The sequence below is a fragment of the Equus quagga genome, chromosome 20, assembly GCF_021613505.1.
Source record: "Equus quagga isolate Etosha38 chromosome 20, UCLA_HA_Equagga_1.0, whole genome shotgun sequence".
Lineage (NCBI taxonomy): Eukaryota > Metazoa > Chordata > Mammalia > Perissodactyla > Equidae > Equus > Equus quagga.
In genome coordinates, this window is record NC_060286.1 from 3,295,176 (window position 1) to 3,307,921 (window position 12,746).

At 41.7% G+C, this 12,746-nt stretch overlaps 1 protein-coding gene across 1 annotated transcript in view; it reads left to right on the forward strand.

Moving 5' to 3' along the window:
- The window catches only part of PELI2 (pellino E3 ubiquitin protein ligase family member 2), a 177,318-nt gene that overhangs the window by 38,021 nt on the left and 126,551 nt on the right, over positions 1–12,746 (forward strand). The window lies entirely within an intron of this gene.

Below are 12,746 nucleotides of genomic sequence, written 5' to 3' on the forward strand. Positions count from 1 at the left end.
ATTACATGATCTCCTTAATCTGTTACTATTGAACATTAAGGTTACTTGCAGTTTTTTGCCATTAAAAATAATGACATTGGGGCCGGCCCTGTGGCCAAGTGGTTAAGTTTAAGCGCTCTGCTTCCGCGGCCCAGGGTTTCGCCAGTTCGGATCCTGGGTGCGGACATGGCACAGCTCATCAGGCCGTGCTGAGGTGGCGTCCCACATAGCACAACCAGAGACACTCTCAGCTAGAGTATACAACTATGTATTGGGGAGATTTGGGGAGAAAAGGAGGGGAAAAAAGAAGATTGGCAACAGTTGTTAGCTCAGGTGCAATCTTAAAAAAATAAATTAAAAAAATGACATAATTAACATCTTTGTGTATACAGTTTGACTTGCATTTCAAAATTATGTGCTGAGGATAGATCCCTCAAATTAGAATTACTAGGTCAAAAAACATGAGTACGTTTAGAAGTGCATTGATACATATTGCTAAATTATCTTACAGAGAGATTGTACCAGTTAACCTTCTCACCAGAGATGTATTAGGGTGCTGTGTCATTTCAACAGCTTGGTAATTTTATTGGCAAATAATGAAATCTTGCCTTAATTTGCATTTTTTTTTTTTTTACTATCAACGAGATTGAACATTTAAAAAGTTCATTAGCCATTGTTATTTTTTCTCTGAATTTTCTGTTCATATTCTTTGCCAGTTTTTCTGTTATGTATCTATGGGGATATCTGTGTTTTTTCCTTTACTTGTAAAAACATTTACCTATTAAAGATATTAAGCTTTTCTCATGTTATTCCCAATACTTTTTCTAGTTTTTTGGATATGTGATTTTATAATTTTTGATAGCAGAAGTTTCAGATGTTTACATATTTATGTGTACTGATCTTTGTCTTCATAATTTTTTCCATTGCATTTATCTTTTGGACATTATTACTGATTCAGGGACCTATGATAAATAATCAACTTTGTTTTCTTTTTTTGTTTTATGACTATTGTTCACGTTTGTTTTTTGAGTATTTTAGGATTTCTTTTGTGGTGGATTGTAAGATGTGGCTCTAAACCATTTTTTTTCTTTCAAAGTGTAGCTGCTTCGTTTCCGTACACAGTTGATTGAAAGGTCCAGTTTCTTTCCTATTGACTGGTAGTCCTTTCTTCATCTTGTTACTTTCTTATATAGTCAAAGGTCTGTTGCAGGAGTATCTCTTCTGTTCCCTTGGTTCTGGTTTTTGTTCTCAAGTAATACATTGTTTTAATTGTTATAGCAATAACACTAGTTTTGTGTTTTCTTTTCCTACAGTTAAAGCCCCTTGTTTCTAATTTACTGTTTTTGGTTAGACTAGGACTTTTAGAACAGTGTCCAGTGGAAAAGGTAATAAGAAATTGCCTGCTAAACACCTCACAAAAGGAGCTGACTGCAGAACAGACTTTGGCTGTAATAAAATTCACATCCTTGTTTGTTCCAGATTTTTAATAACAAATGCTTTTACTATCTTACCTTTAAAAATTATAGGAGGGAAATATTCTTTTATTCTTGGCTGTTAAAACCATCAATCTGGAATGGATAAAGAATTTTATCAAATGCCTTTTTAGTATCTGTATTAGTGTGAATTTAGAAGTTGTTAATAAAGTGAATTATTGTAAGTGGATCACACTTTGCCCGAACTTACATTGCAAATTCCAGAATGTGTCCCTAGAGAAAATGCTTCGGTCTCAAGCAAAATGTATTTTTTGAGGCCAGAATGTTTCCTTTCCCTGAAAAGGAATTAGGATATTTTCTTAATTCCCAGGTAGAAAAACATCTTCAGGCATAGAGATGGAATTTGAGAATGTCTTCTAGACTCTAGCATTGTTCTGAGAAACTCTTTTAGAAATAAAATGTCCATAAACTGTCAAATTCTAGAAATCCTGAGGACAGAATTGAACTAGGATTCAGGATCCTACTATCCATTGACTGGGTAACCTCAAAGATGCCTCTGGCTTTGACTTGCTTGAACATGTGTAGCAGTAGCATCCAGTTGGACCTTCGTGACCATGGACAGCTTCTGTAGCTCTGCCATCCAGTGTGGTAGCCACTGGCCACATGTGGCTGCTGGACACTTCACACGTGGCTGGTGTAAAGAACTGAATTTTTAATTTTATTTAATTTTAATTAAAATTTAAATAGCTGCATGTGGCTCGTGGTTACCATATTGGACAATGCAGATCTAAACAATGAATCAGTATATATCTAAGGTCATTTGTAGCTCTCAAACTGTGCCTCTGAATATGGCTAGAAATTTCCTACGAATCTTCTTACGTTTCAAGAATTTGTAAATTGAGAGAGTTTGAGGGAAAACTTCTAACGTCCTGATTCTTGAATTCTTGATAAGATACTCCCTGTATTCAGATTATGTACGTGGCTGTTGACTGACTCCTGGTATCCATTAAAAACAATGTATTATTTGTGGTAGTTGATAATATATTTTCATGGTGAATATGAAGATTGTTTCTTTGTTTTTTCCTTTTGCAGGTGGTGGGTTAATGCCCCAAACCAAAATTAACTTCGAAATAATATGCACTAATAGTAATAATAATAGCACTGAAGAGTTGGTTGTTAGAAAAATCATTCACCACAGAGAGGCCTTTTGTGTAATTGACCTGATTCACCTACTACTTTGCTGTTATGAAATGAGATTGTAGAGAGTGCTTCCGCATTTTTATTCCTAATATTTTCTATCCTTGTGTTTCAGCCATTAGTTATATTATGTAGGTATTCTAGCAACAGAAAAGATTTCTTTAGAAAAGTTATATGAAAGGGATGAATCCATGTAGCATCAAAATGCATGATGGAAAGCTATGAATGGCTTTATGCTTTGTAGCTCATTGAAAAGTGTTTATATTTGGTATGAAATCACTCTTCCCCACCAAATTCTGTCATGGGTAATTGAATGAAGCTAATATACTCTATAAGAAATTGTCTTGAGAACTTAATTATTGCATACAATATCAATTATATATCTCTTTAGTAAGTAATTTGTCAGGGCATTGCCCAGTAATGTTCAAAAGTTGGATTTGCTTGCTCTGGCATGTCCTTATTTCTAGGAATTTCTAAAAATTTACTATGCGTACTCTAAAAGTTTAAAGTAAACAAACATTAGTGAAGTAAAGCATACATTAGTGTGATTCTTTTTAGGAATAGGAAGAGGCATACCGCGAAATTTTAAAAAAGGAAAAGAGATTGAAAGTAATTATTTTAGTAGTTAGAAATAATTATGATAAGTTATGATACAGAAGAGATTCCAATGCTAGTTTTGATTTCTGCCTTACTCAAACTTTGGACCAGTAGTCAGATTTCTTCGTACCATCAAATTCTTTATTTGAAACGCCCATGCCTTAGTCCATGTGAGAGGATGAGCCCAATGCTGATGTAAGATGCTTCCTTTTCAGGCAGCCTTTGAGATGCTCACTTTTTAGATGCCTCTTACTATAGTAGAAGTTGTGTATAAACAGATTTAAAAGAATCAGTGCTTTGCTAAATAATTAGTAATTTTGTCCTAATTCTTTTATGTCAATTTGATTTTTAGAGATTAAGACTTTTATATACACACATTATGTAGCTTATTTGAATGACCAGAGATTTTAATTGATATAATGATTTATTGAAAAGGAAATAATAAGATGTATATTTCGATTTTTCATATCCCCATTTGGTTAAGAAGTATGCATCTTTTTAAAAAATCTCGTTTTCTTATAGCCAGTTTAAGGGGCACATTTGGAATTCTCTAATTTTAGACTTCTTCCTTCAGAGTGAAAGCATATTCTTTATATGTAAACTTCTGATGGGTGTATATTTGATATTTTATGTGTCTTTAGCGTAAAGTCTATAGGTGCTGAGGAAGCTACTTCAGTTAATTTGCTTTTGAAATTTAGGGTATTGATTTTTGCCATTTAATACTGTGTAACAAATGCTGAGTCCCGAGACTGAGTGACTTCAAACAACCACCACTTATTCTCATGGGTTTGTGGGTTGGTTGAGGTGGCTTTGCTTCACGCTGCATTGATGTGGTTTGGATCTCCTTCAAGTGTCTCTCATCCTCCTTGGCAGGCTGACTGGGACATACTCTTCCTGTGGCCATGGCAGAGGTGCCAGAGGTTAATCCCGGGCGCATTTCAAGCCCCTGCTTGCAGTTAACATCCCATTGGCCAAAGCAAGTCACATGGCCCAACCCAAGGTCGAGGGCAGGGAAGTTGACTGCAGCTATAGTCATGGCAGGAGGATGTGTCTTCAAGGCAGCGTGCAAAACGAGGACCACTGTTTCAGTCTACTGCATACAGTATATGCACCTGCCATCTTAATTTAGGTGATAAGAGGTTAAAATGAGCAAATGTTAAAGTGATGAAAAAGGAATATGTAGGATTTAATGTGTTTTTTCAGAATTAATTGGTGAAATATGTAAGTGTGTAGAGTAGAAGGTGGCACTAATTCAAGAATAAAATACAATGATAAACCTACCTGCTTGTTCTTCATTGTACAAATCTTGTACTGTAGCAAATGCATTTCTTGCTACACTGATTTTTTTTCTGTTTGTGTGATAGTTTCTCTTCTTTTAGGAATCAAAAATTACTCCAGGGTAATATTTCAAAAATAATTTTTACTCGTAGAGCAAAAAACAGATTTTTTGACATAAAGCACTAGTGTAATATTAATATGTATTTAATCAGAGATATTTTGCACTGTTGGAGCCAACAGCAGAATAAAAGAAGTCGTCGTAAATGTTTTGAGAATAACTTTAGTAGCTTCCTTCTTCCTGACACTTGGCATACCTTCAAGTATTCAGTGAAAGATGCTCTGCTGTTTGCCCCCTAGCAAAGCTCAAAAATCAAATACTCGGTACAGTAAAAACTTTTTCTTGTGTGATTCGGTGACATTACCAATTTGAAAGGAAAAAGGGAAGAGAAAGCAAATGGCTAAATATTAGATAATAAGATATTCTTTTCCTAAACAGTTCCTTTGGTTTTTAGGTAGACTGGATTTGCTTTGTGTTTTTTCCCTGCTATGGCTGCTTGGAGGAAGAAGCCGGTCGGGAAGTGTAACCCTCCAGAGTCAGTAGGAGTTGAGTGAGTGCGGGAAAGAACAGAGGGATAGCCCAGAGTCAGCGTGGGCGAGGCTGGCGTCAGGGCCTCTCCTGAGAGGGAGAGCTTTGCCCTCACCTCCCAACACCAATCTGCACCAGAATCCACCCTGGAGATTGTCTTGCCTTCCTACTTTATGGGGAAGGAAGGTGAGGTTCTGGGAAGTTTGGGGGCTTGTGCAAAGTCAGGCGTGGGGTTGCACGCAGAGCCGGGATAGGTCTCCTCTTGCCTGCCTTTTTCTGCAGGGGGCTGGACGGAGTGCAAGAAGGGCTGGAAACCTACTGCGTGTGGGGTGGTGCTGTGTTCCTCATATACAAACTTTCTCACATTTCGCCTTGGGGAATATTTTGGTGTGGGGAAGGTAGAAAACCTCAAGGTAAGAGGAGGCAGCCTGAAAGTATAATGGCCACGTCTCAGCTGCCGTAAAGACTTTGGAGTTTGGAACTGCAGCAGCACGTGAAAGCCAGTCGTTAAGTGACGGCCACAGCCTTCACCTTTCTTAAACAGGGTGCTGTATTTAGTGGGATGAAATACCTTCTGTGTCCATATTGAATTGAAATGTTTGAAAGAGGTTTGGGAATCTCTTTATAAAACTGATTTTGTAATTTTGTGTTGCTGTCTTCGTAGCTGAGGAAGCAGGCCCATCTTAGGTAAGTTCACAGCCAGGAAAAGAGTTGGAGCTAGAAGTCCTGCCTCTTGAGCCCTACTTTATTGTTGGTGCCATCAAGTCGATTCTGACTACTAGCGACCCTATGGACAGCAGAGTGGACCCTGCCTGGTCTTTCTTTGCCATCCTCTGACCTTCTGGTGCTCTATCAGACAATGCTCTGCTGCTGTTCATAGGGCACATTTTTCAGAAGTGGGCGGCAGCTCCTTCTTCCTGGTCTGTCTGGGTCTGGAAGCTCCGCTGAAACCTGTCCACCATGGGTGACCCTGCTGGTATTTGAAATACTGGTGGCATAGCTGTCAGCATCACAGCAACACACAGCTGCCACAGTATGGCAACTGAGCGATGGGTGGTATGGTTCCCTAACCTGGGCCATGGCGATCAGAGCGCCAAACCTTAACTGCTCGACCACCTGGGCTGGCTTGATCCCTACACCACTGTATTATTCTCACACTAATGTGGTGACGGTTTTATTGAGCCCCTCCTCAGTTTCAAGGTACCATGTAGAGGTGAGGGGGGTATGCAAAGAAATAGGGAACTTCTCAGAGCATCCAATCCAAATGGTGTAAGATAAATGGAAGAGTGGCTTGTGTTGTCACACAGGTCTGGTATAGAAGACTGTTATTAAGGTTCCATGACTCAAGTCACACGTGTAGGGCATGCCAAGATGTTACCTTGTCCTAATTCAAAACTTACTCTTCTGATTTAGTTTTTCCATTGTGTTTTCTAACTCACTTTCATTAGAATTTATCAGTGTGTTGTAGTTTTCTTACCTTGTCTGTCTTCTCCACCTGAGTCTGTCGAGACAAGATGTCTTTTTCCAGCCTTAGCCCTTAGCACCCAGCCCTGGGGCCTGACTCACCCTGTGTACTTCACTTGATGCGTTCTTGAATGGATACATATATTTTCATATTCTGTAGATCCGAAGTAGCTATTTGGAGCAGAGACCATTTCCAACCAGAAATGGGAAATTGAGAATTTTATTTTAAGGCCAAGCCCAGGAAGATTTTCTGAATGAATTGATGTTTGAAAAGCTGCAGCAGGTTGTCTCCAAAGGGGATAGACTGGATGGTGTTGCCATAATTAGTGCTCTGGCCAGAAATCAAAGTCTACTGTCTATTTTATGAGACCTACAAGATGCAGCCCAGAGAAATAAACATTGTTGTGTCCCTGGGCTTTATATATAAAGATCATTCGGGCAGGGCAAGTCCAGGTCCATATGGTAGGCTAAATAATGAGGAGTTGGGACTGCAGTGGGAGAGAGCCATTGTCAGGCACTTGTTGGTGATGTGTGTGTTCTTGCACACATTGCAATAGTGCGTTCACTGTCGTGGTGAGTTAGTGTGTGTTGTGTTGAGACACGTGCCGTGGTGCAGGGGTGTATCTGACGCTGTGCCCTGCCTTCATGTCTCTTGTCTCTGGTGTCACTGTCCTGGGCATCTGCACTGTAAAGTCTCCTTTGGTTGCAGTAGTTGCTTGTGATTTATCTGTACATGTTACAGAGATGTCGCTTTCAAGGGAGGGCAGAACTTTCAGTTTCTGGTGAGAAGCCAGGCTGCCTCTGGAATGTGATCATTTGATGCTGATGCCACCACTGCTTCTATAGCCCACATTCTCGCTTCCATCCATGTAGATGCTGCTCTGGGAGTTCAGGCTAGTTAAGATCAAATGTGATGCCTCCAGAATGGGACTGGGAGCCCCTGGCACCCCCTCCCTTGCTGTTGTTTCCTATAGAAAATTCTTTTTGACAAGTGCATTTTTAGGTGGCAGACATCTTCTCAAGAAGGTATCTGTGTTGTATGCCAAGAAATGCCTTGAATTTAAAGATTGTCAGGGTGGTCTACTGGAAAGAGTATGCCATTTGGAGTCAGACAAAACCAGGAGTGAATTTGGGTCCTGCCTGCCCTTTCCTAGCCATGCAAGTGTGTGTTTCAGCCATGCCAGGCTTTATCTGTCCACTGGAGTAATAACACGTCCCTCATAGGCTTTCTTGGCCCATAGTAAGTGCACAGCAGATGTTATTAAAAAAAAATATTAATATGTGAACTCTGAATTTTAAACCAAGAAAAACCCTTTTATTGTCTTGTGAGCTTTCTTACATAGGTTTTTTATTGTCCATTGCAGCTGCCAAATACCTTTACTATTAAGACCAACTATTTGTTTTGCGTATATGAAAAATAAAATTTTCAGCACATATTTACTAAATAAGTGGATGTTTTTAAGTCTTCTGAATTTTTTTTTTAATGTGAAGCTTGAAAGGCAACTTGTGGGTTTGAATCAAAATACCCCTGTTCAGCAGCTGGAACAGGTGTGTCAGCAGCATTTGGAAATCTTATTTCTACTGAGTCACTAGCTGAAAAGCTTGCCAGACCAGGGAACAGGCTGACCTTTTATCGTGGAATGAGAGCTTTTTGCCCTTGTAAGCAGGATCTCATCTTTATGCCTGGTCTCTACTCCACTGTCCCAAAGACGGTCCTTCTGTCCGGTCACGTAGTTGGCCCAGAGGGTTTCAGCGCCTAAGTGTGTGCCCCGTGCCCTGCATCAGGTGCTCCAGATGGACTTCACATTCCCCAGCGAGAGGAAGGGTTAGATGGCAGGGGAAGGGGGATATTCGGCAACACTGTTAAAGAGGAGGTGACAGTGCTTAACTTGAATTAGATCAGGGGACGAAGGAGAGGCCATGAGGCAGGGAGAGGGAGACTGTGCTGAAGGATTGGGGCTTGTTCCAGGCATCTCTTACTATGTAAGCAACTACCCCAAAACTTCATGGCTTCAAACAGCAACCATCTTATTTATTGCATGATTCTGTGGGCCAGGAATTTGGGCAGTGCTCAGCCAGACACTGTGCTTCTGTTCCACTTGATATCAACTGCGGTTACTTGTCAGCTGAATGATGGGCTGATCTGGAGGGTCCAAGACAGCTTCACCCACACAGCTGGTGCCTTAGTGGGTGGTTGGAAGGCTGGGCTCAGCTGGGACTGCCAGCTGGACCACCTCTCTGTGGCCTCCCCTCATGGTGGGTCCCAGGTTTCTTACATGGCAGCTCAAGGCTCCCAGGAGACCCAGGCGGAAGCTGCAAGTCTTTTTACACCTGGCTGTGGAAGTCTCAGAATGTCACTTCTTCTACGTCGAAGCAGGTCACTAAGGCTAGCCCGGGTTTAGGGAGAGGAGAATTAGATTCACTTCTCGGTAGGAGAAGTAATGGGAATTTGTGGCCATCTTTAATCTACCACACTGTGGTCCTTGATAGGAGAGCCATTGGGAAGACTTTAAGGAGGAAGGTTGGTTGGGGTGGTGGGTGCATGACACGTGACCAAATGTACTTTTAGATTCGGAGGCAAAGATCAAATGATAGTGGAGTGGTGAGTTGGCAGGTGTTGGAGGTGGGACAGTGGGTATGGAGTACTCTTTGAAGATTCTTGGCTGTGAGAAGATGGGAATGGAAGTGGAGGCTCAGAGTGAGGCTCAGGGTTGGAGGGGTTTGCTTGTTTTTGCTTTGCTTGTTTGTTTTGAAGATGGGTGAGGTCACCAATGACCCGCTCTTTTCCAAATCATGGTTGTGCATTCTTGTTCTGCTAATGGCTTCTTAACACTGTTGAAATTCTCTCTTCTCTTGTCTTTGGTGATATAACCTTCTCCTGGCTTAGTTGCAACTAAGAAGGGTTATTTCATTGAATGATTATATTTCCCAGGGTCTGTCCTTCTTTCCTTTGTTATTCTGCATCTTTTTCTTGAGCAATCTCATTTACTCGCATGATTGTAAGCGTTATACCTGTATGGTGAAGGCACTCAAGTCCATAACTTTCCTCACCTCCTACATGTATCCCCCTGTAATTCCTGTTCCTCTTTCTAATAGTGCCATCACCTTGGCCTAGGCCAGAAGCCTATGTGACATTCCCTTTGTCTGTCCCTCACTCTGTGCAGCCAGACAGGTCACCAAGTACTATTGCTTTTTTTCCTTTAAAACCAAGGTTCTCAACTGTGGCTACAAGCAAGCATCACCTGCACCTGTGGAACTTTTAAAACATGCACACCTGGAGCGCTGTCCCAGAACTGCTGAACCAGACTCTCTTGAGACTTAGGCATGCATATTTTTATAAAGCTTCCTTGGTAATTTTAATGTTCACCTGGCATTGAAAACAACTCTCTAAATCTTTTGTCTTAACCCTCCAACTCATTTCTGCCATTGCTGCTTTGGTTTAGGCTGTTATAGTTTTCTGTAGCTATCGTAACAAATTGCTGCAAACGTGGTTGGTGGATTAAAACAGCAGAATTTATTCTCGCACAGTTCTGGAGCCCTCCGCTCTGGAATCAGGGTGTCAGCTGGGCTCCGGCGGTCCTGGGGGAGGAAGCTTCCTTGTCTGTTCCTGCTTCTGGTGGCTCCAGGCATTCCTCGGCTGTGATTGTCTGCTTCCCGTCTCGGCCTCCGTCTTCACATGGTTGTCTCCTCTCTCTCCCTGTGTGTCTTTTATTATGAAGACGCTTGTCATTGGGTTTAGGGCCCCCCAGGAATCCAGGATGATCTCATCTCCAGATCCCTAACTACATTTGCAAAGACCCTTTTTCCAAATAAGGTCACATTCAGAGGTTCTGAGACATGGACATATCTTTTGGGAGGCCACCATCCAACCTGCTGCATTCCGCCTGTGGTTAGGGTAGTTCTCCCTTCTGATCATCCTGACTCTACCCTGTGGATCCATCCTGCGCTGTGCTGCCCCTGCGATTACTTGATAGCCAGTTGCGTTAGTCCTTTGCTTAAATCTTACCAGCTCCTGATTCTCCTTAGAGGAAAAAGCCTTGCCCCTTCCCATGGAGTTCCAGGCTGTTGTTCTCTGGCCTCTCCTGCCTTTTACCCTTCCTGCCCACTGCTTCTCCTGAACTTTATGCTCTCACATACTGAACTGCCACATTCCTCCTGGCCTTTGTGCATACTGTTGCCCTATATTCCCCATTTAGTATTGTTCAGATTTCAAGACAGTTCAAGCAGTGCCTCCTCCGTGAAGCCTTCTCTAATGCCTCTTTGCGTATGCTTTGTGGGACTAGTGCATCTTGTTGCGTAGTGTTTTATCACACTTGTCTTTGTGCTTTTCCCTGCTTTTAAGAGAGCGCCGAAGACAGGGACGCTGATCATCATCAGTGTAGCTCTAGTGCTTGGCATTATAAATGTTGAATGAATGACCATGTAGCTTAACCGCATTAGAACTGTGTCTCATCATGGCACTGGTTTTTCCACTGTTCCCTTAATTATTTCTGGTAGAATTTCCAATGATCATCATCTAGATGTACTAAGTAAGTAGGCAGTCTGTAAGTCTACTGGCATATTATTTGCTTAACGTGCAATATCTGTGCATCTTTGCTCAGGCAATTTAAATTAAAATGTTTCTTCATATGTTAAGGCTCACATTCTTGGTTTTTGTGTTTTTCCCTTTATGTTAGGTATGACTTTGGGGTTAAGCAGCAGAAACTAACCTGACTTAGCTGAAACTAAAACAAATTTCATGAACAAGGGTCAGAGTACATCTGGGCCAACAGAAGCCCTTAAGGATCCTCTTCCCATTGCTTCTTGTTGCTTGTCTCTGTTCATCTGCTTCATTCCTCACTCCTCTGCTTCTCTGTCACATAACAGACTGTGACATCCCCATAGCCCCTGCGCTTACATTTTACAGCTCCAGCCATCCGCAGAGACTGGCTGGTTGTCTCTCAGTCCCAGTTTCCTGTTTTCCGGGATGAGAATGTCATTGGCCATCTTGGCCAGATGTCCACCTCTGGCCATTCAGCTCCAGGGTGGTGGTGGGGACGCTGGCCTGGCCATTTCATTTGAATATGGTTCTGGGGCTCACTGAAGGGAGTTAGGGGATGGACTCCTGAGAAGGGAGGGTTGTTGTGGGCAGATCCCTAAAAAGCCTCTGCCACACTCTTACGAGGGTAGAGCCTGTTGACCAGCAGTGTATGGTTGAGAGAAAGGTGCAGCAGAGAGCAGGGAAACGTGGGGGAGGAAGCCTTGCTGGATCTTGTACCAGTCGCCTCCAGGCCACAGTGGTAAAAATGTTCCTCTGAATTGTTTAAAGTCCTGGCTTTAGTTGAGGCACATATGTTTCTCTTAATACAGAATGTTCATCTTGATTTAAGTGATATGGAAATATATTAAAACAAAGTGAGTTTATAGTGATTGTTTACTCATGGATACCTTCATTATAGTACGATCACAAATATATTTAAGAAAATAATGTATGTTCTTCTGATCTTGCCTCAGAAAAAGGAGAGGAATAGACTTGAAATAAATTATCTCTGTATTCTAGAGACATTTTTATGTAGCTGAGGTTAAAAACACAGCAGGAGTAACTTCTGGTGATAATTCAAATCCATTGTCATGTTGTATCTACCAAATTGTAAAACAAGCCCAAAAAGCCCTTTTATTCTGACTTTTGATGTCCTCGGTGGGCTCAGGTCCCCTTGCCATTCTGGCTACCATGCTCTTCTGGGCGTGACTGGACAAGTGGCAAAGGCAAGATTTTAGGAGAGAGGCGGGCCCCCTGGTGTGCTGCCCCTGACTCCGAGGGAGCCTTGGAGCTGTGGTGTTCATCCATGTCAACTTAAGTGATTCCTTCCCCTTCCTGGGTTCTCTTCTTGGAAAGAACTTCTGCCATGGGGGAGGAGGAGCATAGTCACGTCAGTGTGGCCATGTGAGACAGCGGGCAGAGCATCCAGAGTTAGAATGTGCAGTTGAAAACAGAAGCGCTACCTGTGATCCTGTGTTTCTTTTAAACACTCGTGTTAGCTTAAGGCATTAATGTAGGAAATCCACTTAAGGACGTTGTGTGTTTTCCAGGTGACTTTTTAAGTTATTTGACAGTTTGTGGACTAAAACTCATCTTTTTCAGTTTTGGGCTTTTTCATGAGAAATCTTCTTGTACAGTCATATTTTATGTTTAATTTTTGCAAGTTATTTTTTGCTAACCTGACAGTGTAGGG